Below are 24,470 nucleotides of genomic sequence, written 5' to 3'. Positions count from 1 at the left end.
CAATGAACGAGATCGCGTGACACTTTTGCATAATTATACAATCTCCTAAACTTTTTTACAATTCGTAATAATTTAAAATCCCGTAAAAGATTAGAAAAATTATCCATTTGATCAAAATATCGAATTTGCTTCGTCCCATCCTTGATAACGAAACTTCGGTAAACTATGCCATGTCGAAACTCCGTTCCATTTCTGCGCAAGATGCTGATCTAATTGCGGCATTAATATTTATGTCGCTTTTATTATCGTAACCGTATTGCGTAACGTCGAAACAGCCCTTGGAGCTCGAGCTTCTGGAAACTAATTTCGAGCCAAGTGTCCCGGTAAGCAACATTCCTCGATCGGTGAGGAAAGAAGAGGAGATTAATCACGCGATCGCGCGCACGAGATTGTTAATGGAAAGCTGAATTTATTTCCCGTTCGATCCCAACTTCTTACCTCCCTACGGTAAATCTACGCTTTTTCTTTGAAATTACCAAGCTTTTGTCCTATTGCCAGCAGGCAGCGGAACCGTTTTAGTGCCGTTTGTAACCAGACTTTTCTGCATTTGTGCTTTCAACGTTCTTGGAAGGAAATGGCAAGGTATATCGTTAACTAGTCGTGGAGAGGTACGATTCCTGAAATTGCTTCGTGATGTAAGCAAGTGTAATGAACCGTGATCCCTAAGAATAATTAAAATATCGAATAATATTATCTTGAATCGATTCAATTTCGAACACCTACATTTACCAATTTGGAAAATAAAATAGATCCGAAAAACGATATTTAAATTTGGCACGAGGAAGTATTCACCGATATAATTCGAGAAACCGAATCAATGACGATTCCAATTGTTATTATTAGAGACTGAAATCCTTGCTCACGTCTGGCCCCCCTCCTCCCTCCTATCCGGGTCAGGTTTGAAAGGAAACGAGCCAATTAAATCGAGCCAATTCTCGATCGCGTGTCTCCGGCCAGGGTTCGATATACGGCTTTTCCACACCGTGGAAAATTACATCCGTGGATATAAAGTAAAGTAAAGCTCGGGTTGCAAAAGTTATTTAAAGTGTGGCCGAACTCGTGGCTGATTCAGCCCCGGAAATTGGTTAAACGGGGAAACGAAGATAAATCATCGGCGGGGGAAGTTGAGTCGATGGAGAAGAGTGCGAGATAAACCACCATCGCACAATACCTGACCCCGATCACGCTTCGTCGCATCTGCAACTCTCTCTCTCCTTTTCTCTCCTTCCCTGGTGAACTCTGGTAAATTAATTAAATTCCTCAGTTTCGTCCGCGCGGCCGGGATGAATGAAAGAGGCGGAACGAAAAACGGAGGGGGGCCAAGTCTCGCGAAATTAACACTCCTCCATCGAAAGAAATTTCGATTTTGGCCGAGCTTCCTCGTGTCGATCTTGCGTCGATTCTTATGATCTTTGTATCCACGATGGATGGATCGAGTTGTCGCGAATTCGGGTCTAAACAGGGTGGAAAGTTCGTCTCCTTGGCGAGGGAGGAAATGAATTTTAATTTCGGCCGATTAACGAAGTTCGTGTTTGCCGCTTCGCAGGGGATTCGGGATATTAACATACTTTCCTCGTTCGTTTCCCAACTGATTAAAAACTTTCTCATAAATTTGTCTCTGTAAACGAGTCGCCCGGGTGGTGTAGCTCTAATTCAATTAAACCGAGTAACACGGTCCATTGATTTAAGATTCCGCTCGAGTTTCGCTGCCTTCCACCTCTTCGTGCATCCTTTTCCAAGTTTGTGTCGCGTGGTTCCAACCTTTTCCCCGTGTCGTTCGTAGTTTTCACGATTCGAGCAGCGAAGAGGGTTAGACGGTCGAAGATGGACGATTTATTTTTTACCAGCAATGGATTACGTGTTCGAAGATTTTGACGGTAATTTAATTTTCTTCGATTCTTGAACAAGGGTAACGTTGGATTAGCTTTGAAAAATTTATTTACCAACGCGAGTTTTTAGAAAGAAATCTCGTTTAGAATTACACGAGAAATATATATTTCGATTCGTAGAAACTTTCTTCTATGTTTTCTTGTTCGAATATTCTATTGTTATTAGTCCCTTTATTTTTTTAAACGATATTAAAAAATCATATAATTCGAGTAAATCCATGAAGCTACAAATAGAAATCATTTCGATGTAATTTTCTCTGATCGAGATAAGTAAATAAGAGAATAAAATTGATCTTACACGAAGAATCAAATAAATAAATAAAGAAGAAGAAGAAAAATTCCTCTTCCTATCCAAGGATTTCCACAAAGTGGACAGAGTTGTTTGAACGGATCCATCCAAGGGGGTGGTCTCTCCTTAAAGATGAGAATTGTGCGAAGATTGTCCGATCAGTCTTCTTGGAAGTTGTTCCTTATAGAGTTCGATTTTCTCGTTCGCGGATGTACACAATCTGACTTCTTCCTGGATGGAGAAACTACTTCTCATTAGCCCCTTCCCACCAGTTTCAGAAAATGTTTTGGCGAATGCAAAGTGGATGTGAAACTCGGCAACTGAGCAATTTCCTTGGCCTGGGTCTGACAAGGGAACTTTACTGAAACTGAAAATTTATTTGAAACTTTAGTAGGATTCGTAAAGTAACTAAAAAGAGATGTACAACGAATTTCCTCCCCTTCCATTCTTTACGAAAATTATAAAAATCAACGCGAGTTTTTATTTTTAATTTTCTTATCAATCGATAGAAAAAAATTAAAGATTAAATCAAGGGTTTTCAACATTTTCTTCGATGCAGTTATTACCTCGACAATTACCTCGACAAAGTAAGGAGACGAGGCAAGACACGTGACATCCATAAAAATTAAGCGAAAAAGGGAATAATTTCTCTGACACAATTTTTAACGCGTTGTTTCAGCCTAAATTGTAAAGCCTGTAATACAACTATCTCGAAAAAATTGTTACACATTTATGAACAAATAGAAGAAAATTCCATCCCAATTTACATATATTTTTATAACAAAGATTCTCAACGATTCCTTCCATCTTCTACAAACACGAGAATCCCTTCTACGTTCCCTTCTAAAGATCTTCTTAAAAAAGAAGATCCTTCCTACATTTTCTCCTGTGCGGTGTCGTAATCGTAGGACAAATCCTGAACGAGCCTGCGCTCTTCTAACCGAGAACGAGGGTTAACCCGTTCTTTATTCCAGGAGAGGAGACGACGAGATCTCGTCCTCGCGAGCTGTGGACTCGAGATGAATAATAAATAAAGGGGCAGCTATACCGATAAAGCTTCTCCACGCGGTTATTACTATATTACACGTGGAAGGGCTCTTCCATCGTTCCTCCATCATCCTGCCCCTGTCCTTCCTCTTCTCTCGTTCTTTGTCCACACATCCATGTTGATCACGCGAGCTCGCGTGCTATATCCTCCTACTTTGTCTCTTCTATATATATATATATACTTTCATCTTCACTTTTCATGAAACTATGTGCGCTCTTTCCTATCCTGTTTCTCAGGCACGTTGCAACTCCCACGCTTGCTCTTTTAATTCGTGCCTATGCTACGTGTATTCATAATTCAGACCAGTTTTTATATACGAGATATTTTATCATATTTTCTTTTACAAAATTTATTATGCTAATCTCCGTTCTTCTTATTTGAAACTAGATTAGAAATTAGTATTGTGGGAAGATCGAACAGGTTATTGACGTAACAGGAGTTTGAAACCGCAAAGCTGGCTCAAATTGTAGGAGGAAGCACGGTAGAATGAGCATGCCCTGGAATAGTATTGGAGAGACTATTCCAACTAATCCTGATGAGCAATATTATTCATTGATGCGTCAAATTTCGAGAAATCAAATATTTATGCTACGTTCACACCTGTGTGTCCGAATGAATAATTATTGTATTCCACGATAATCCATATTATAAGCGTTATAATTCAATGTATGTGCATATCCTTCGTCGAAAGATTTCGTTATTAAAAATTTCCTATTGCTATGTATTTTTGCTTCCCATTATTTCCATTTCTCCTAGTTACGTCTCAATTGTTCACGAGCCATTCTCGCCAATTCAGGTGGATACATATTGCTTTGTTTAGTAGTATATAGCTCTGGCCAATGTGTGAACACGGTATTAAACACGAGGTCGGACTAACTACCTGTTCTGTTCCACCATGTACTATGCGTTACCGAGGTCTCCTTTGGGACAGGCGTTGGGGACAAGAGGGATACTTTGCTTGCTCCGCCTAATTCTCTCATCATCGTGCAACACTGTCGGGGATATCTTAGTCGTGTTGACCTGGGATTTTGACACGTAAATTTTCTGTGGCTGCGTTCAATCTATCGCAAGTAATTCAATTTTCCGATATAAATATATAATAAAATGGTTAAACTTTATTTGATAATTATTATCGTTGTTAATTATTAATTTGGAACGTCAAGAATTTTGAATTTTTTCGTGTTTCGAAAATCTAGAGGATCGAAGGAACTTTAGAATTAAATGGATCCGAGGGTGCTACTACGAGATGTTGGTAAAAAAGAGCTAGAATTGAGATTGCGAAGGGTTGAGCACTCTTTCTTGGGAAAAAAAGTTCTTCGCATTAGCCAGCTCTGGCTGATTTTCTTTGACGATTCTCGGGAAAAAATCTGAAAAAAAAGAAGGGGAATTAAAATGTTGGCAACATAAATATAAAGACAAAAATTACGTTATAAATCGATCTTAAAGAGTTGTCCTCGCCCCTTATTTTTCTTTGAAAACTGAGCGATAGTATAAATATCTGTACGTGATTCATATACAAATCCATCAATTACATGAAATATTAAGCGAATCGTGTGCTTAGTCATCAGAATTGAATATTTTTCTGCATGCATTGTTTTTTTTATTGTCGTACACCAACATCGATAGAATGTTTCCAGTGATATGTTATATCTTCTTTGTTTTATCGCACACTTGAAACATCAATGAAGATTTATTTTTAACTGTATTTAATTATCTGTATCTATATCTGTGTATATGTATTTAACGAGAATAGAAATTTTTCAAAACTGAAAAAAAATTTCTTGTAAGAAAAATAATCACTCTTTCTGGAATGAAAATACAAATTGATTTGGAATTGGAAGTTCTATTGTAGAAAATTTTCTTTAGAAAGGAATTCATTCTGGAAAAAAAACACAAATTGAATTAGAAACGAAGATTGTATTACAGAGATACAAAGTTATTTTAGAATTGGAAAGAAACTAATTTTGAAAAGAAAATACAAATCAATTTGCAATTTTATTTTTATTTTAGAAAACATTTATTCCATTAGATAATTTGATAAAGGTATTGTCGAAATTATTTTAAGATTTATTGAATTTATTTTATTTTAGGACATATTGCGTTGAATTGGAATCTTTTATAACATTCTTGGAACTCTGTAAAATAGCAGAATAGTTGAAATGAATCGCAGCTGACCCAAGTAAACCCTAATATACTTCATTTGACACTCCTGTTTCTTCAATTTACTTCTATTTATTTTCAAGTGCTGATGCACTTGATGCACGTACGCTGCGTGTGCAAGTTTCTCGTATTGTAATCTTATTTTATTTTGTCGAGGATTATATTCGCTACTGTTTTTCATTAAACGTATAACGATGAAATTTTCATGAGAATACGTATCTTTCTACTGCATATGTTTTGCATATTTTACATAAACGTAAAATATTCGCCTAACAAATTCCCATTTGATTAATCAACATAATTAAATCCCAAACTAATCGATTAAATAAAAATCCATTCATCTTTCGATCAAAAATACTCTTTAAATTATTTTAAAGCACAAATATACCATTATTATAAACAGTATTTTCCAAAAAATAAATATATTTATTCTAAAATTTACCTTAAAACTCTATTAAAACTCTATTAAAATTAATAAACTTTTGAACCGCCATAATTCCAAACACGATGACTTCCGGTCAACGAATGAACGATCATTGGAAGCGCGGTATTTTCCCTTTAAAACGCTTTTTCATTTATCCCGATACGACTTCCCGTCCCCGAGATATCGTCGTGTAAAGAAAAGAATACTTTCCAATCATTTACCTTAAAGCCGATTAAAGCCTTATTAAAATTGACAAAATTTTAAATCGCTACAACTCCGAAGATAATGACTTCCGGTCAACGAATGAGCGATCATTGGAAGCGCGGGATCTTGCCCTTTAAAACGCTTTTTCATTTATCCCGATACGACTTCCGGTTGCCGAGATATCGTCGCGTAAAGCGAAAGTAATTTTTAATCATTTATTATTCCCGTCCTTGTCGCTTACTCGGACCTCTCGCTCGCACCTCGTTTCACCGACCTATCCCAAACTGCAGAGAAGCGGCAGACGCGATTCCTAGAAACGCATAGTACGCATTTCCAGGAAAAATAAGTAGGTCACTGGGTCGCGGATCCATTCATAATTTTCGCACGGTCTCGAGCGTTACGGATACTTTGAGTCCTTATATCTTGGCAATCGATCGAGATATCGGGATAATTGAAAAAGCGATTTAAATGGGATGATTTTCTCTATCTCTCGAGAAAGTTTTGATGAGAAAATTTTTAATTTTTTTCCCGTAATTTTTATATGAGAAAAATCGAGATTCTATTTGTGGACATGGAGTGTAATGTGACGCATATATTCCGTATATATTAGTTGAATATTTGAACACGTTTTAGCTATATAATAATAACTTAATAATAGAAATTACAAACGTGGACGAGATTAAATACCATGGAGATTATCTTTCGAAAGGAGTTGAGTTTGCAGCAAGATTGCTGGAATTTATACAATTTGTACAAATTCGTTCGTTCCCTTTTCGAGTATACCCACGTTTTTATCCATGCAGAATAAAATTGTTTTCTCGACCAATATTTTACTATTAATGTTCGCAAATAAAACGGAACCTATTGTCATTAAAACCAACAATTTGTATTAAAGTTATAAAAATATCGTCTGCAAGACTTTAATATCCATTACAAGCATGCACACACGTAATAAGTGCAGAGCGCAAGCTGCTTGTGCGTGAAAAAAGGACTTTCCAATCTCCCAAAGATTTTCACCTCCATCCAATATAAAATTTCTCATTCCAATAAAATTCATCTTCCACTCTATTTCTTTTCCATTATACCTCGGTATACATTCAATGATACTCTTTCCTCGCTCTATTACTCGACGAATAATTTAAAAAAAAAAAAGAAAACCCGACAGAACGAGACAGAAACCAATTTTAATTTCCAATCCGAATAAAGCGTGATATCCTCCTGATATTTTACCCAAAAGATCGTCATCAAAGTCCTCGTAACCTCGGCCACAAAAGAACCAGCCAGGCATCGACGAAAGGATCCTTGTTATTCGCAAATATTTTTCTTTAATATGGATCCCCCCACGATAAAACGGCGTGTTTTTCACGGTCGGCAAGATGGTTTCCACCTGCCACCTACCAACAGTTATCCAGACCGACGATTTGCCGCACAATCGGACAATGCGGGGGCCATTAGAGAGGAAATGTAACACACGCGTTCACGTTACGCTCTCCATCCCGTGCACGCACTTTCCCTTTCTCTCTCTCCTTTTTTTCTCCCCTCCCCTCTCTTTCTTTCTCCTTCTTTTCCTCCCATCCGCGGTGTTCAACTATATGGAGCTGTTCATCTAACGGCCGCTCGTAACCACAAGCGTTTTCCGCTCGAGTAAAAACAATTTCCATAATTGAGGGGACACTTGGGCTAATCCTCGGGCGAGGTTATCGTGTGTTAGCGGGCTCTGGATCGGTGTGAAGGGTTTACGTGAACGCGATCTCGTTGCACAACACGAGACGCGTATAGGAGAATTGGGCAGGCAGATAATTTCTTACGGATGATTCGCTAGGCGAATTTGTTAAAAATTATATTTTCACGATATTGGACGCGTGGATGATAGGGACAAGATGGATTCCACGTAACGAAATTTTCTTTTTATGCGACGATTATTTTTAAAATTCATTTTTCCACGAATAGAAATCTTTTGGGAGGAGGAGACAGGTTGACGTGGCAGGGATTTGAGGATATAAAAGGCTTAGCTTCGAGGTTTATTATATTTGTTGTTTGATACAAATTCGAAAAAATTACAAAACGAGACATATTCGATATGTTGATCGTATGTTAATTTTGAAACCAATCCGAATTTCGATGAAACATAAATGACTGGGAGCTTAATTAAATATGGATTGCGTGGTACGAGTTCGAAATTATTTTCGATCGGAAAAATTTAACGAGGCACAAGTTTTCGATATCTCGTAAATTAAATTTTTAATAAAAACCTCGCATATGATAATCGTGCATCTGCACGACGTTTTCTTCTCTCTTTTTTTCAGAATGTTACAACTTCCATTCCATTCCATCTTTCAAGCGATAAGCCAGCACTTCCGTTCACCCAGATCATTCCCTAAGAATTACCTCCCTCGCATGAATCAAAAGGATGAATATTGAACCAACATTTTCCACTTAAGTTAAAGTGCCGTTTTCGTAATCGACTTGGAGCTAATATATTCCACATTGGCAATACATAGACAAGTAGTAGCTCAGCAAGATTAATAAAGTCTAACGTAATATATTTAACCAACTGTTGTAACTTATTCTGGCTCTGATATAATAATCGACACGATTACATTACTTGTTCGCGACTCTTTACGTTCGCATCGAATTCTTAAATAATCACGCGACATATAGAGAGATATATATGTCACACCCACGCATTATTTTTGAAATAATTCCCTCATTCACGATCCTCTTCCTCCATTTCCTCCAACGATTCAAATGAAAAATATCTTTCCTCGATCATCGGAGAATGGAAACATTATTCACGACGTCTGCGCGGAATTGCTGCGAATATTTTTTTGTATTATATCACGAATCAGTAAAGGAATGATCGAACGAAAGAAGCAAAACATCGAAACACTCGAAACGATCTAATAATTCGTTGCACATTTACAATAAAAATGTGCTTTTTCCAATTTTTCAAGTTTCATCGCGCGTATGAGGATGTGTCCTCGACTCGAAACTTTTTAATCCTGTTTCTTTTTTCGATTACTTTCCGATACTTTCAGCGATAACAGCGCGATACCTTTATGGATCCCCCGCGTCTTCGAATCGCGTTTTATATTCGTCCATTGTTTCGAAATTGCCTCGAGGATCAAAACATGGTTGAATAATGCTGCTGATGCGAAAAAAATATAATTTTAACGATGATGATCTGCGTGTTCGATTTTCGTAAGACGACAATATATTTATTTATGGAAAGGGGGGAATTTTAGAGAGCCGGCGGAGGATCGATCAATTGGAGAGGAGAATTATTTTAGCCTGAATATCACGTAGTCAGGTTTCTATTTATGGGAATCTGTGTCGAAGGCAAATTGACACGCAATCGAGAAAATGACCCCCGGACGCCGATTGTACCGAATTGACTGAGATTTATAAGATTGGCGTAGACTTCGTGGAATTTTCAGTTCGATTTTCAGCGCGTGCAAGTATGTTATTGATATTTTTGAAGTAGAAAAATGGAGGAAATGTTATTTCGATTTTTATGAATTTTGAAACGGAAATCGACAATTTGTTTGAATTTGGTTTTTAAATTTAATCTTTCTTTTATTTCGAGTCATTCAAGTTTTTTTTTTTTTTTAATATCTACAGAAAGATATACAGATTTTTCTACTACTTCGATTGAGAATTTTGAGAGAATATTCAATGAAATGTTATTGCATATCTTTCTTATTCGCGCAACAAGAATTAGAAACTTTCTAATAGATATAGTCATTATTCCTTGTGATAATACAAAAACTTCATATCTCAGAGATCTACATTCCTTTCCAATATAAAAACCTAGCAGTATCTACTATAGTAAATCCAGATTGATGTTCCTGCCTGGGAAGTCAGTCGACCAACTTTTCTCTTCGCAATAACTTTCCCCGTCCCATTTCTTACACACATTCCTTCGTACGTAAAAAAAAAAAAAAGAAAAGAAAAGAAGAAACTACGAACCACTCCCTAATTATCAGAAAATTAGATGGAAAGAAATCAAAATTCGTCTAAAAAAATAACCATTTCTATCTTGTTTTTCTCAACGATTTTTCTCAACGATAATCCCGCGTTTAAGAAAAATTGAAGAGTCGAGGAAAAATCTCACTCGTGATTCACCGTATTCTCGATACACTGTTATCACACAAAGATAACAATTCTCCGAATGATAACGTATCAAAGCCTTCTCCACACACGCGTCAGAAAATCTGTTAAAATATTACGACGAGCAAAGAAGATTCGCGAGATATATTATCTCTCGAGTGCCTCTCCAAAAATAAAAATTTCAAAAAGCTATCAATTTTTGTGTCGACACGAATCGAATGGATGATGAAGAGAGGATTTAATTACGAATAGAATGCTTGGTACGAAAAATAACCCTTTCCTATGTCATTCTCGATATAATACATCGCGACGTTATGATTCCAAGTGGACGGAAATGAGGTCCTCGTCGTGATATCCGCCATATGTACGATTCAAATATAATAACTGTGCGCTCTTCTCGCGAGGTGTCGATCGCACCGCCATTTATCAAGCCTTTGCGGACGCTTTTGCGGATTCTAGATCTATCCTCCACTCTCTCTCTCTCTCTCTTCGTCTTTCTAATAAAAAGAAATTGTGTACGTTTTGATCGAATGAAATTTATGAGTAATAATATATATATATATATAAAAATATTATACAAAGTATTAAAAATGAAGAAAAATGTAAAAAAAAAAATAAACAAATATTCCATGGATTTGTTTGTTTTAATAATTGATATCGAGAAAATTTTTCATTTTGGAATGAACTATTGTGAATTTGAGATTATTGGGATACAACTGTTTTAATAATTAATTATCGTGCGTAATCTTAAAAAATATTGCACTTCTGACCTCAATATTGCACACTTTTTCCCTCGTAATGTATCTTTATTTATAATTTTTGCGATAGTTGATACGATCAATTAATTTATACTTGTACATAGTTATAAACAATTGATTAATTTATAACTATTTGCGCGAAACTAATTAATTTACCAAATAATGCGATATTCTTTCGAGGAGCAAAGAGAAACACGTCCGCTCCGCTCCGTGTCCGGAAAGCGACTGCGTCGAATCGATATTTTGGATATCAATGACGACCGATATTGTTATTTCCTCGCCGCGTTTCGTGTCGACATTCCGTTCGGCGTACGCTCGTAATAATATAATAATATAACAATACAGGTAACGTTGGCTTGTTGTTGTTAATTTTTTTTTTACAATTTTTTAAAAAAATTATTTTATATCATATATTTAATTTGTATTGTACGTTAAAATTAAAAAGTTTACGAGAAAAAAATTTGTACGCGACGAATTAAAAAATATTTACGAATTACAGCGTCTTTATATTTTTTTTTTTTTTTTTCCTCGACATTGAGAAAGTTTTTAACTCGAGGAGAATATGATCGAGTAAGTTGAAAATAAGTGAAGTATGCAGAAGAGCACGGTTGATGAATTTAAAAAAGTTTGTAACTTGTCTTATTTCGTAACAAGTGTTAGTTTGAAGGGGGGGGGGGAGATATTCGTTATTTTATAAAATACAGCTTATAATAAAGGATAAGTTTTCAGCCTCGATATGATATATTCTTTCTATATTTTTATTTATGATTATATTTTTCTATCTCGAGATTTTTTTCTTGTATCGAGTTTCATACTTCTTAGAGTTTTTAAATTTTCAGATAGATTTCCCTTCGAACAACTTTTTTTTTTCCTCTGCAAGATATCACCTTTATCTTTTATGCATTTTCTCTTACGAATTATTAATTAATTTTAAAACTTCGACGTCGATATAAGATGAAAATTTATATTACGATACTAATTTAAACAATAAATTATTTAAATAAAAATCCTCTTTAATTATTCCTATAATCAATATTTTATCCATTTATAATAAATATAAAGAGGTTGCTTTTTAATTTATCATTAAAATATTAAACAATTTATATTTCGAGTAAAAAATCATTGATTTCGAGATTTTCTTTCAATAAAAATAATAAATTTTTTTAAAAGATTGATCACTGAATATTTATTTCCCAACACATATTATTCTTCATTTTATAATAGGAATACGATATACAATTATCGATTTAAAATTCATAAAGATACCCATTACATATTTTCCAATTCAATATTCACAAAAGAATCCATTACTTATTTCCTATTTTATTTTCAAAGGTATGCGCAAAGCCGTAAACATAGTATCCCATATAAGTTTCCATTAAATCTTCAGTATCTTATTAATAAAATACAAAAGCGAGGCGATATATATTTCGCATAAAATATTAATTTAAAATAATAATTTTATTTTATCTCCTAACATATTATTTCGCGTGATTACATTTTGTTAAATAATTCCTAAAAATATCTTCAACGTACAAACTCTTATTAACTCGTGACGTATGTTTTAAAAATCGATCAAAGATTGATATTAAAAAATAAAAACCAACCAAACAAAAGAGCGTGAAAACTTACCAAAAGTACCGTAACACTTTTTCCTTGCTTAATTTCCATCATAACGTTCAAAAATAAAACTCGAGAATCCTTTTTTACACGCAAAACGATATCAAACCCAACACTCGATCTCTCCTCCACTCGCATCCCCTCCTCATCGATCCATCCAATATCATTACACGCTATTATCATTTGGCGAAAAAGATGCGACATTAGCAGAATGATTGCCCCCTTATTTGCTCGGTGTGAAATTGATATCCCTTAAAAAAAAACCTCTCCCCTCGCCCGCGACATCGATCAACCTAATAACATCTATACATCGTGCACGGGCATCGTTTCGAAGCCGAGGAAACACCCAACCCCGTAATGAAGGCTCCTTTCAGCGTGTCGAATATGATCGAGGCACACGGAGTAGAAAATCCACGGTAACTCTCTTTCTCTCTCTCTCTCTCGCGTTAACGATGGGGCGCTTCTCGAGCATGGCGAACATTTGTCACCTGGGAAAAAACCGATTCGGTGTCGGTTGCACCCGTCCTCGATTCGTCATCGTTCCTTCATCGTTCCGTCGTTTCTTCGCAACTTAGACCTTCGTCTTTTTTCCCCTCCCTTTCTTTCTTTCTTTCTTTCTTTCTTTCTTTCGGTGTATCGTCAAGGTCTGACGCTTCTCCCTCGAGGGGTGGAAAAAGTAGAGCGGTACGTGTGTTTATCGAAATAAAAAGGGGAGTTGGAAGATGTATGGAGGAAATGACGCGAGTGTATCGGTGGGTGTATCGAGGATGATCGATACGAGGAATTTTGATAGCCGGATAGAGAGGATCGTTTAAATGTCGTTGGTTGAGCGTGAAATTTTGATAATGGATCGATCGGAGAAATATTTTTTAGAAACGGAGCTAATACGACGTTTAACGAGCGAGTTTGAGAAAATGTACGCTGGAAATAATTCAGAATCATTCAAGAGGATGGAATATATGCGACCGATCACTTCCACTTAACTCCAAGCCCCATTGCAACCGTCTCCAAGGCACGTTTCTAATCGCGATCCGCGACAGATTGCCTCATTCGAACGTCACGAGCCACTCGAAGAAATACTCGAAGGCCACGAAGTCATTGATGATGCGAGAGGAGATGAATCGTCGCCTAGCAGTCATCACTGTTTCCAGCTCGGCTGGCGAACCGTGTCGAACGAGATTGTGGGATTAACGTAACCGGTTCGCGATTGCGAAACTCGATCTCTCCCTCTCTCTTTCTCGACTGTTTTTACAGCCTCGTCCAAGCGTTATATCCCTGCGCAATCGGCCTCCATTTTTCGAAAGGGATTCGAAACAGTCCCCGAGTGTGTCGCTCGAAACGGGCGAAATTAATCAAGAAATTCGGGATCCGAAATTTTTTATATTTCGTGAAACGAAAATTTGTATATATAGAAATTTAATCTTATCGTACAATTCCAGAGAGATTGGTTTAAAAATTTGGCAACGCTCTTTCACGAATTCACGTTCGCGTAGATGTAAGAAGGAAAAGGCTTGTTTTTCCTTCTCTTATTTCTATTTATTTTATTCCCTCGCTGTGGAAAGGTTTTGCGAAGAAGGAAACGGGTCCGGTTTCCGTTCTTGTAGCTTTTAAATCGTCGCCCCGGTTTTTATACGTTCCATTAATGCGACGTTTATTCGAAATGGTCGCAGGTGGTACGGATCGGCGAGTGAAAACGGCTAATAACTGGAAATGGAAGTTTTAAGATGTCGGTAGGGAAATTGTGCAACGATGACGATTTCGAGGTTTTATTTAAAACCTTTTCTCGGCGAGAAAAGAGAAGAGGGAGAAAGGATTATTTCGAAATTATTCGATATCTGAGGAAAGGGAACAAACGAAAATCGTAATTCTGGAAAACTTTGTTTCGGTTTCAAGTCGATACACCGATATTTTACAATCCGAGAAACTTATCAGCGCGATCTAGATTGATCATTTTTTTGAAAAATTACGCGTAAAGTTTGAAGTTGAGACGTTTTGCATTGAAATTAAAAATTTGCCGGGAAGTGAAATTAATCATTTGCGAGTGAGCCGGTTGTGAAAATCGAGTTACGATAATAAAGAAAAAATATCGTTTTATAATTGTTTAATAAAGGTATTCGAGACGTTATTTTAAGTCGTGCGGTCGTTTTTCGAAAGAAATGTTGTTTAATTTTAGAGGCACTAATTATTTCAAGGAATATTAATTAAGTTGAAATAATTGATGTTTTTCACTTCTTTTCCTCGTTCAACAACGACCATTCTTTCGAAATTACGGTAAAATAATTCGTTAACAATCTCGTTTCGCGTTTTCTGACATTTCCTCTTTCGAATAACGTAAATTTTAATATTCTTCTCTGACTTGTTTTTAAATAAAACGCATTTATTCGTACAATTTTTTACTTCGTGCAAAACTGCCCGTGCACCGTGTTTATCAATTTTATTTCGTACACACACGTTTACACATCTTTAATAATTTTGGATTTAATTAAAATTCACTCGCAATAAGATGTTCGAAAAATATTATATTATAATCTATATTAATTTCATCATTAAATTTTTCCCTCGTTTCGTTGTAATTCTTCGTAATAATTATAGCGTACTTGGAATATTGTAGAATTTTCAATATAAGCAATGTTTACGAATTAGAATGAAGGATATATTTAAAAAACGCATCTATCAATTAGCCAATTGTGAAAATTCTCCAATATGCATTTGGAAGGATAGAAGATTGGAGTTATTTTCCTTTTTCCACTATTTTAATATCTATTTGTGAATTCAAAAGGGTTAAAATAGAAGAATCGAGGAAAATATTTCTTCGAAACAATTTTTAAATTTTAACCTTAAGTTAATTTTTATTAGAATCGAATCATGCTACGTTACGTAAAATATAACAAACTCGAGTTCATTTTCAGTTCTTTGTTCCAAGGAATAACGAAAAATGAAACACGGTTATTCTTAAGTTTTATCGCATTTTAAACGGGAAATAAATATTTTATTCATACCGTGAAATTCAAGCGTGAATAGCGTTCGCCCGTAATTCAAACATTAAATGGAACGGGCATCTTCGAATGCTATTTACTTTTAGAAATTATATCAATTTCCCGCTATTAATTTCAACTTATTTCCTTCTCCTTCGAATTAAGATCAACGCCAATCGTTAAAAATTAAATAAAATCTTTCCATCCTTCTTAAATAACTATCTCCAAATAATATTTACTTTCGAAAATTTTGTTAAAACAAAATTTCGATTAAATAAAATTATCCTTACTTCATTATATCCGTCTCCTTTATAAATTTAATATAATTGCCAAGATTCTTTCTCTTAAGATCGACGCGAAATCAATCTTATCTGTTTATCGCGCGGCAAACACGCAGTTTATATGCGTTCGACGAACAAAGTCGCTTCTACGTAAACATCGGCGGTCGATATTTTGATCGGGAAAAGTGAGAGGCACCGAAAATTCAGGAACCGCGGCGATTACACGGCCAATTAATTGACCGAAAATAAACTTGTATAGACGAGGATCATTTATTTTGCGATTGCATATCTGGACGAGTGTTACAACCGTGTACAAGTTAATTCGCAAGCTGATTGATCGATCGATAATGTGCCCGGGGAATCGGGTAACATTCGAAATTATTCCGTTCTCTGTTTTGTTAAATTGTCCAATGGGGCAAAGAAAAAAAAAAAAGAGAAAAAAGGACGAACAACATCGAGCGAGAAGAGAGAAAAATAATGGAAAATACAATAAAAGGAGAAAATTCGGGACAGTGACGAAGTAGCGCAGATACGAATTCCCATAGGGGTTAACCTTTTCGCAGTTTGTCCCAGGTGGGAGTGAAATTTATACTTTAAATTTTTATCGTAGATAAGGCAATTATTATACTGCTGCCATAGATATAGAATCTGAAGTAATTTCTTCGAATAAAATATCAAAAAAAAAAAAAAGAAACTTTAAACTACAATTTTTAATCATATAATAATAATTCTCAGAAAATCAATTCAGAAACTAGCATATACGAATATAATCCCTAGCTTTTTTAATTTTCTTAATTTTGAACGTGTCTCTCTATTCGAACAAAATGGCGTCTCTCGACTCGAGAGGATAGGCTGCGTGAGAAGAGCGCGCGATTCCTTCTTTAATCCATTACCATACCGACGAAGAAAAGACACAATGATCGATCTCCCGATCAATTTCTCTCCCCAAACCAGTAACCCAAACGAGTAAGCAGCCAAGGATAGAGAGGAAAAAGAAAAAGAAAAAAGAAACACCGAAGAGAAAAATCGTCCGCTTAATGGACGGTCCAATTTCGTCGGTGGAAACACGCCGGTGGTTGGGAAACGCGAATCACGTAGGTAAACCAGATCTCGACAGCTTTTACAGGTAGGCCGCGTGTCGGCCGCCAGAGAGCGAAAGAGGCAGACGGTCGTGTAGAAGGAGAGGAAGAGACGGAGGAAAAAAGGGGAGAGAGGGAACTGGTTGCGGACCCTGACTCGACTTCGAATGCGGGACAATGCGCACACAGGGCGTGTATACGTGTTTGCACGGTGTGTGCGCGTACAGGAGGAAAACAAGGCGAACGAGGAAGGACCTCTCCTTCCCCTCTTCTCTCGTTTCTTCTTTTGTCTTTATTTCTCTGTCTCGTTTCGGAAGGAGAGAGAGAGAGCAGCACAAGGTTGCACCGTGTGCCATTCGGTTGGTTACACGGGCAGGGATTCGAAGACGATATTTCAGTTGAGCGCCAGAAATCACGCGATGGCCGCAATAAATATGATGGAGGGGGATAAATAATAATCTCGTGTACGTCGTTTTGCGTCGTTGCGAAGTTTTGAAAAAGTTGGGCGGATTATATTGGGTTTTGTTCATTGGCCATCGTTTCGGATCGAAGGATATTTGTTAAAAGAAATTGTTTCGTCGAAAAATAGAATATTCTATTAAATAGTTGCATAAAAAGTGAGAAGAATTGGAATTTTCTGAATATGTGAAGATTGTTAAGTATTGTTTGAGCTTCCAATCCACCGTTCGTGCTTCTTTAGATCCGTGTTACAATAGTTAACCCCTCGACTACCACGAGGGCTACCCATTGGTGACTGGACTTGCTGGAATACGACGCCATAGGGGCCATCTTTGATGAAGGAATTAATTATACACGTTTAAATTTCGTCGTTATATATGTGTATATCTACAAGAAACATGAGAATATAAATATTTTATATCAACGTAATTCCGATTCTCGTTGTTGATTAGTGATTTGTTTATAAAAAAGAAAAATAATAAAATAAAAGTAACGAAATCCAACTTCCCCCTTTCCTCTTTTGCGCCCAAATGCGATCGAGAAAAATAGGTAAAAAGAGATCTCATTAAGCTTTCAACGACATGTATCGCGCATTTATCAGCGTCCAGCTTCGATCGAAATTAACGCGGTCATTTGGTCCGGAGCGAAATCGCGCCTCAACTTTTGCTGCCATCGGGGAATTTAATCGACATCCGGTGTAAAGCGCCACCGGTGACGTTATAAATTGCCAAGTTAGGCTATCTTTAATCCCGAATGCAGATATCTGATCCCGCATCACGCTTCGCCACCATTCTTCCGTCTCTTTCCCTGCAAATGGAAATATATATATTCTTATTTCCCTCGAGATTTAAAAATAAATCTAAGATTCTCCCTCCACGCCTCCTCCAAAAATATTAAATTTAACCGATATCCGCTGATCGATTTATGAAGATTTTCCATCACCCTTGTAATTGTTAATACGTTTTATGAAAGAAATCAATCATTTTGAGAAACGTTAACATGTTGTTGACCGACAGATGAATTATGCATGTTTCGTGCATCACCGCGAAAATACCGTAGTATTAATGTATGCATTAACGCATTAGCGCAATAATATTTTATCGTATATACGTAATATCTTATTAAAAAGCGGGATAGTTTCAATATTTTATAATTCATCTCAATTAAATCAAGATACCAACGCGCAAACGCAAATCAAAAAATCCGATTCCAACCCTCTTTTTATTTTCGATCGAGGAATATAAATCCGATCTGGCGCTTTCACATCATAAATACGTAGACATTTCCCTGTATTTCATTACAGGACGGGCCGTAGTGTCGTATATGCGGATCGATGGAGTTTTTAAAAATAATAATTAAGCCGAAAAAACAGGAAACGCGGGGAAGCGTGGAGCGCCGCTTTCAATCGTTGCGTGACGTGTGACGGGGACGAGTTTCGAACAAAAAACCCGGCCGATATTCCCCCGCGCGAAAAAATAATTCACCGGCCGGTTTAATTGAGATCCGTGTTTATGTCGCGTCGGTGCAGAAAAGCTAAATAAAGCAGAAATTTTTTTCAATCCGTCCGACCGCGCTATACCGAACGCTTCAACCTGAAGGGAGGAGAAAGAGGGAGAAAGGAAAAAACGAACGAGATCAACGACGATGCATATTCAGCGGTTCGCACCCCGGGGTAATTATTTCCGTTTCGCTCCGTTTACGAATCGATCGAAATAACGCAGGACACCGCTTCTAAAACGTAGACGCATATTACGGTTCAATCTTGCTCGCTGCACGATCCACATTGCTCACGGGTCACTCACCTCACCAGACAACAATCCCATCTGACACTTACCACATACCTCGATAATGACAACCACCAGTGTTCCAACCAACGCGTGGAATCAGAAACAAGGGAAGAGGCCCTCAAAAACCTGCGTTTTATATACCGCGAAGAACGTATATTATTAATCGCAATATCGTTAATAAGTCTAATTAATATTCGTAATTACCTTGTCGCGACGCATTGACGGGTACGTAGATCTCGGCGCACAATGGCTATTTACGTGCGAATCATTTCTTATCTCTAAGGCGTAGAGTCAACACACTAGTACGGTTCAGTAGTACAGGTAAACAACGCAGAGAGATTACACACGCGTACACGGACGTGAAAGTAATTAGTTCTGCCTATCATCGGGTTTCCGGTTATTATACACGGTCACGTATCGACTGGGTCGACGATCGTCGCGAATGACAGCGTCCTGTCGGTAAAAAAGCTCGATTCGCGTGTACGCTGTTATGCTCGTTATAGGTTATGTTCGTACGTTATGTACATTTATACGTGTATCGTATCGATTTCACTTGGATTATGTTGGGCACGGCGTGTCTAACTGGCTTGCAACGATGTTGGAAGGCAAAAAGCGAGACGGAATTGAATAAAATATCAATGTCGCGGCGAAGTTGAATGAAATTGTCGCGCCACGTGACAATGATGATGTTTCGATGAATCGAAGATCGTAGGGAAATTATTTCTCGTTTAATTTTTGAGCTTTTCATACGCCGATCATCTTTTTTTGTTTGAACAATTGGAATGGCGTTATAACGATAGAAAGGTTTAATTTAGAATGTTTATTGCTCTAAGTTTGATGTTACTTGCTCGCTGGTTCCGATTGATTTGCTGATTGAGTTTACAAATTCGTATCTCGAGAACTTTCAAATATTCTCACTGGTTAATGCGATGAAATGGAAATGGCAGTAACCGATGTCGAAAGTGGACGAGTATCGAGAATTTCGGTAAATTAAAATATATCTTGATTAAAGAAAAATGGAACGTGGAATTTTTCAATTTGAGTATAAAAATTTATCGATTCGAATTTTTTCTCCTTTTTAAATACTGTAAAATTCCTTTCCTTTTGATTTTTCACATTTCTCTTATTTTTCATTTTCCAATTTTTCTAAATTTATGTCAATATATATAATTTTTTTAATAAAAATTTAGCATTCGAATGCATTAAAAGAAATTAGAAATTCCTTAATCGATAATATATCATTAATTCAAAACAACCTTTTATAATTCTCAATACCCTTTTATATCTTTTAGCTAAATCGATGATGGATAATGGACCATGATAATAATCATACAATTTTTATCGAATAAAAGAGATTATTTTTTCCAATAAAAAGGGAACGAAATAAAGACTTTAATCTTATCAATTTATCAGTAATAATTTACATTTTTGATATCTATATCATCATGGTCGAATAACATTATCTTTGACAATAAGTATTTTTCAAAAATCAATTTCGAATTACACATTTTCCTTACCTCTCGATGCCTCTGTAATTTCTCCATTCCATTAAAATTCTTAATATTTTCGCGACGATCTATCGAGATAGAGAACCACGTTCTCGAGAAGGATTCTGCATAAATCGATGCAAAGGGGAAAAACGAAACACGATGCGGTGTGAGAATTAATATAATTGCACACGAAGCCCAGAGAGAAAGGATTCGTCGACGACTCTGTTAACTTAATTGGTAAAGTAGCCTGGAGTGAAAGGTCTGCTAATTCGATTGGTTGAATTCGATTAAAAGTGAGATTGTCCTCGTGTCTTAACGATGTGTGTACATTTATTTATCGCGTTATTTCAATCTTCCAATATCGTGCGTGGTCGTGGCGCGACGGCATATGCATAGAGCCAGTGTTTCCTCTTTGAAAAATATATTAAGCCGATGAATCAATACGCATTTCCAATTTTCTAAATTTGTCAACTAAAGTATTGAAAGAAACTTTCAATACTTTTATTTTTTCCACGTTTCCACGGATGAAATGCGATAGAAATTCGTTATTGGAACGAGTTATATTTTAGAAACATTGAAAATTAATTGTCCTAAAATAAATAATCGAAATTGTTAAGACAAAAAGGGAAAAGAAATCCATCCAGGAGCACAGATCAATAAATCTACTTTTAGTTTTAAAATTTCTACTAAAAATGTCTTCAATTTTGAACGAGTTAAAACAAGAAATAAAAGAAACAACGAAATACTTCAAATTTCTCATCGAAGCTCAAAAAAAAAAAAAAAAGAAGACCAAAATCAACGATCTCTTCAACGAGAAACCGGAAGCCAAATACGTGCACCCATTTTGAGGGAAGAAGCCGGCGGAAAAATTAAAGTAGAGAAATTATAAAGCGATAAATAAGGCTCATTGTGAGTCACGAAAGCGAAAAGGGTCGAAGCCAAGCTCGGGGGAGGGAGGGTTGAAATCCGTTTGACGAGGAGGTTCGTCAAAGAGGGAAGAGGAGGCGGGGAGGAGGAGCAAAAGCTTTAAAAAAATAAAATAAAAGGACAAAGGGCAAGAGTGCAGGAGGAGGGGAAGAATGGTCGGTTTCTGTCTCCGAGCCGAGGTTAGGATAGGTTAAGGGAGAATGGCACCGGTCGGCACCGACGCAAAGGGGGTTCGCGTTGGTCGCGTGACCCGATGATTCACCGTTCCTCGCTCCCTCGCCATCCTTCTTTCTCTTCCTCGAGGCCCCCTTCGAAACGATTGCCCTCTTCCCTACCCAACTGTCTCTGCCCTTCTTCCGCCGACCGGCTCACGATATCCCTTAAGGCCATTCACGAGAGCGCACGAGAGCCGCCTCGGTGTCGCGTTTTTTCCCCTTTTTTCTTTCCAGCCTCGTTTTCCACCATCACGTGTATACTCTCTTTCGCGACCCACTCACGGATTCGTTGCAGATCCGGAGGATACGGCTCCCGTAGGATATCTATTTTTGGAAAGGAGGAGGAAGGGGGTTCCGTGTAACGGATAACTACGGTGACAGAGATTTATCCAGCGGGGTGTTCGAGGTGTTGGAGTGGCGTTACTTATGGCTGTCGCCGATTCAAGCTTTGCAACGGGTTGCAAATCTTGCATTTGTAATTTTGGTAATCGTAAGTGAGATCTTAGAACGGTTTTCTATTTAATTGTATATTTTCTCTTGATCGATAGTCGTTGAATTCGATACCAATTTTTGAGGATTCGTTTGTAGGAAAATTTGCGTCACTTCCTCCCGAAAAATAAATGATTCATCCGACGAATCTAATGATGATCACTCACCGATTACTCACGTTTATGAGCAATAATAATAAAGTAGGAAAATTCTTGGTTAAAGAACAAATTGAAAGAGCAAATAAGAAAATAATAAAAACCCGAGTATTAAAATATCTCTCTTTTTTCACGTATAAGAGAACTTGATCATCATCTTGGTAAAAGTTTGATCAAACGTGGATGAATAATAAGCGCCGATCTCTGGCCCAATGAACTTCAAGATAGAATTTCTCTAATTACCTCCCCTCATTGAGATTAAGGACCGGGTTTAAAATTTAACCTGGAGGGCCATGATGGATGTACGAATCCCCGCCTCCTTATCATTTCTAATAACTTTTTTAAATATTCGGGAGAATTATTCACCTTGCCCCCTTCCTATTCCTCGGGCAACGGCTCCCTTAGGATTTTATTTTATTAACCCTCCCCCACCCCCATCCGAACGTCGTGCCATGATAAACGATCCATGAAGGGGCATAAATTCCACCAGAGAAAGCACTTCGATACGCTTTCAGGATTATTATAAAAATATCACCGTGTAAACGAATAAACATCGTAAATCATGCATATATATATATATATATATACTTTGATCCATTCTCTCGTTCTTCCTCCATTAAGCGCGATAATCTGATGAAACGTTGACCGCGAAATTCCTCCGCAGAGAAAACCTTCGTCGATCGAAGTTCGCTCTCGACCTGAGGCGAGAAAAAAGAATTTCATTAGATCGAAATTGGAGCAAGTGATTGACGCTGGTAACAAGGTGTTGTCGTGCACGCGTTATTATTGAACGAGCGCGGAGGGAGGCTGTAATCGATGGCAATGCCACAAATTCTACGGACATTCCAATGGCATAGCCTGTGGGGATCCGCGCCTCTGACCGCCATGATTCACAACTGAACGTTCGACTCGATGGAATACCGCGTCGCGCTAGTTTGCCCATTAGACTCTATGATTCACGTAAATACGATCGTTTCCTGAATCGCGTACTAATCCCTCCTTGTTTCGGTTTCGTGTAAATATTTCCAGCACGATGATAGGATAATAGCAACGTTATTGCGTTCCAATAGGAACGATCGTTTCTCTCTCTCGATCCGTCAATTCTTCGATCGTTATAAATAATTTATACGCCAGGATTTTTATGTAATGTAGACTTTGTTGGAATTGGAAGATTTTGATGAAGTTTCGTGTTAACGTGGAATCTGATGAGTCTTAATACCGAGATGTATTGTAGGATATCCAAATATATCCATTAATTTTCGACGATATCCTCTATACAAATATGAATATTTTCCATCTTTATATTCCACATAAATCGATGTTATATTTATTTATTTATTTCTCTCTTATACATCAGACTCTTAATCCGCAATCAAAAATCTTTTACCTTTACTTCCCTTACTATTTTTTCTTTTTTATTACACGTCCTTAATAACACTCACTGCTGCAAAAGTAAAAAAAAAAAAGACCGTCGGTTTCGCCTCTACGATGAATCACATCAAATTATCCAGCAAAGATAAGATACCCGATAAGGTTCATTCCCCTCGCTTCCTATCTCGTGTAGGTGTACCATGCGTTACCTACTTCCGAACCGTAAGACGTACGTAAAATAAAACGGTGTGTGCACCGTGTCCCCATGTTGAAAAATTATTTTCGACTCAACGAGAGAAGGAGAGAAGGAGGGGGAGAGAGAGAACAGCACGTCGTTCCGTGACTCACGTAAATGGTTTCCTGTCTCGTCCGAAGGATACGATTACCCGGAGAAGAGGAAAGATAGGCATTGTTGCCTCGGTGATCGAGCTTCCCTTCGAGATCGATGTCCGGCAAAAAGGGTGGCGAATCGAAACGAACGAGCGAAAGGAAGTCGATGTATCGAATAAATTTCCATCTTTGATTTGTCGAAGAGTGATTTATGCTTTCACGTAAATTAATAAAGGTATCGAGTTTGTTTTTTATTTTAAATAAATATCGGTATATGGTGTTTATAATCCATAAATCCTTCCATGAATGATATCGTCCTGGTGTGCACAGTGTTGTAATACCTTCCAACAGTCAATTTTAAAATTTTAAAAAAGATTGGCGTGTAAAAATTTTATTTATCACGTTACAAG

General features: G+C 37.1%; 1 protein-coding gene and 1 long non-coding RNA gene across 9 annotated transcripts in view; one reads left to right on the top strand and one right to left on the bottom strand.

Moving 5' to 3' along the window:
• Window positions 1-24,470, top strand: part of LOC107997499 (semaphorin-1A) — a 396,921-nt gene that overhangs the window by 83,522 nt on the left and 288,929 nt on the right. The window lies entirely within an intron of this gene.
• On the bottom strand, window positions 1,951-19,311 carry LOC133665706 (uncharacterized). 3 transcript variants are annotated; one of them, XR_009828924.1, is made up of 3 exons: window positions 19,288-19,311; window positions 19,138-19,209; window positions 1,951-4,593 (listed from the first exon to the last, which is right to left on the bottom strand). It is a non-coding gene; the product is annotated as an uncharacterized LOC133665706 (long non-coding RNA). The 3 variants fall into 3 exon arrangements; XR_009828922.1 differs by having other exon boundaries at window positions 19,138-19,311; XR_009828923.1 differs by lacking the exons at window positions 19,138-19,209; window positions 19,288-19,311 and adding an exon at window positions 11,039-11,221.

This window comes from Apis cerana, linkage group LG2 (genome assembly GCF_029169275.1).
Source record: "Apis cerana isolate GH-2021 linkage group LG2, AcerK_1.0, whole genome shotgun sequence".
Lineage (NCBI taxonomy): Eukaryota > Metazoa > Arthropoda > Insecta > Hymenoptera > Apidae > Apis > Apis cerana.
Note: the sequence above shows the minus strand (reverse complement) of the source record. Positions and strands in the feature narration are given on the sequence as shown.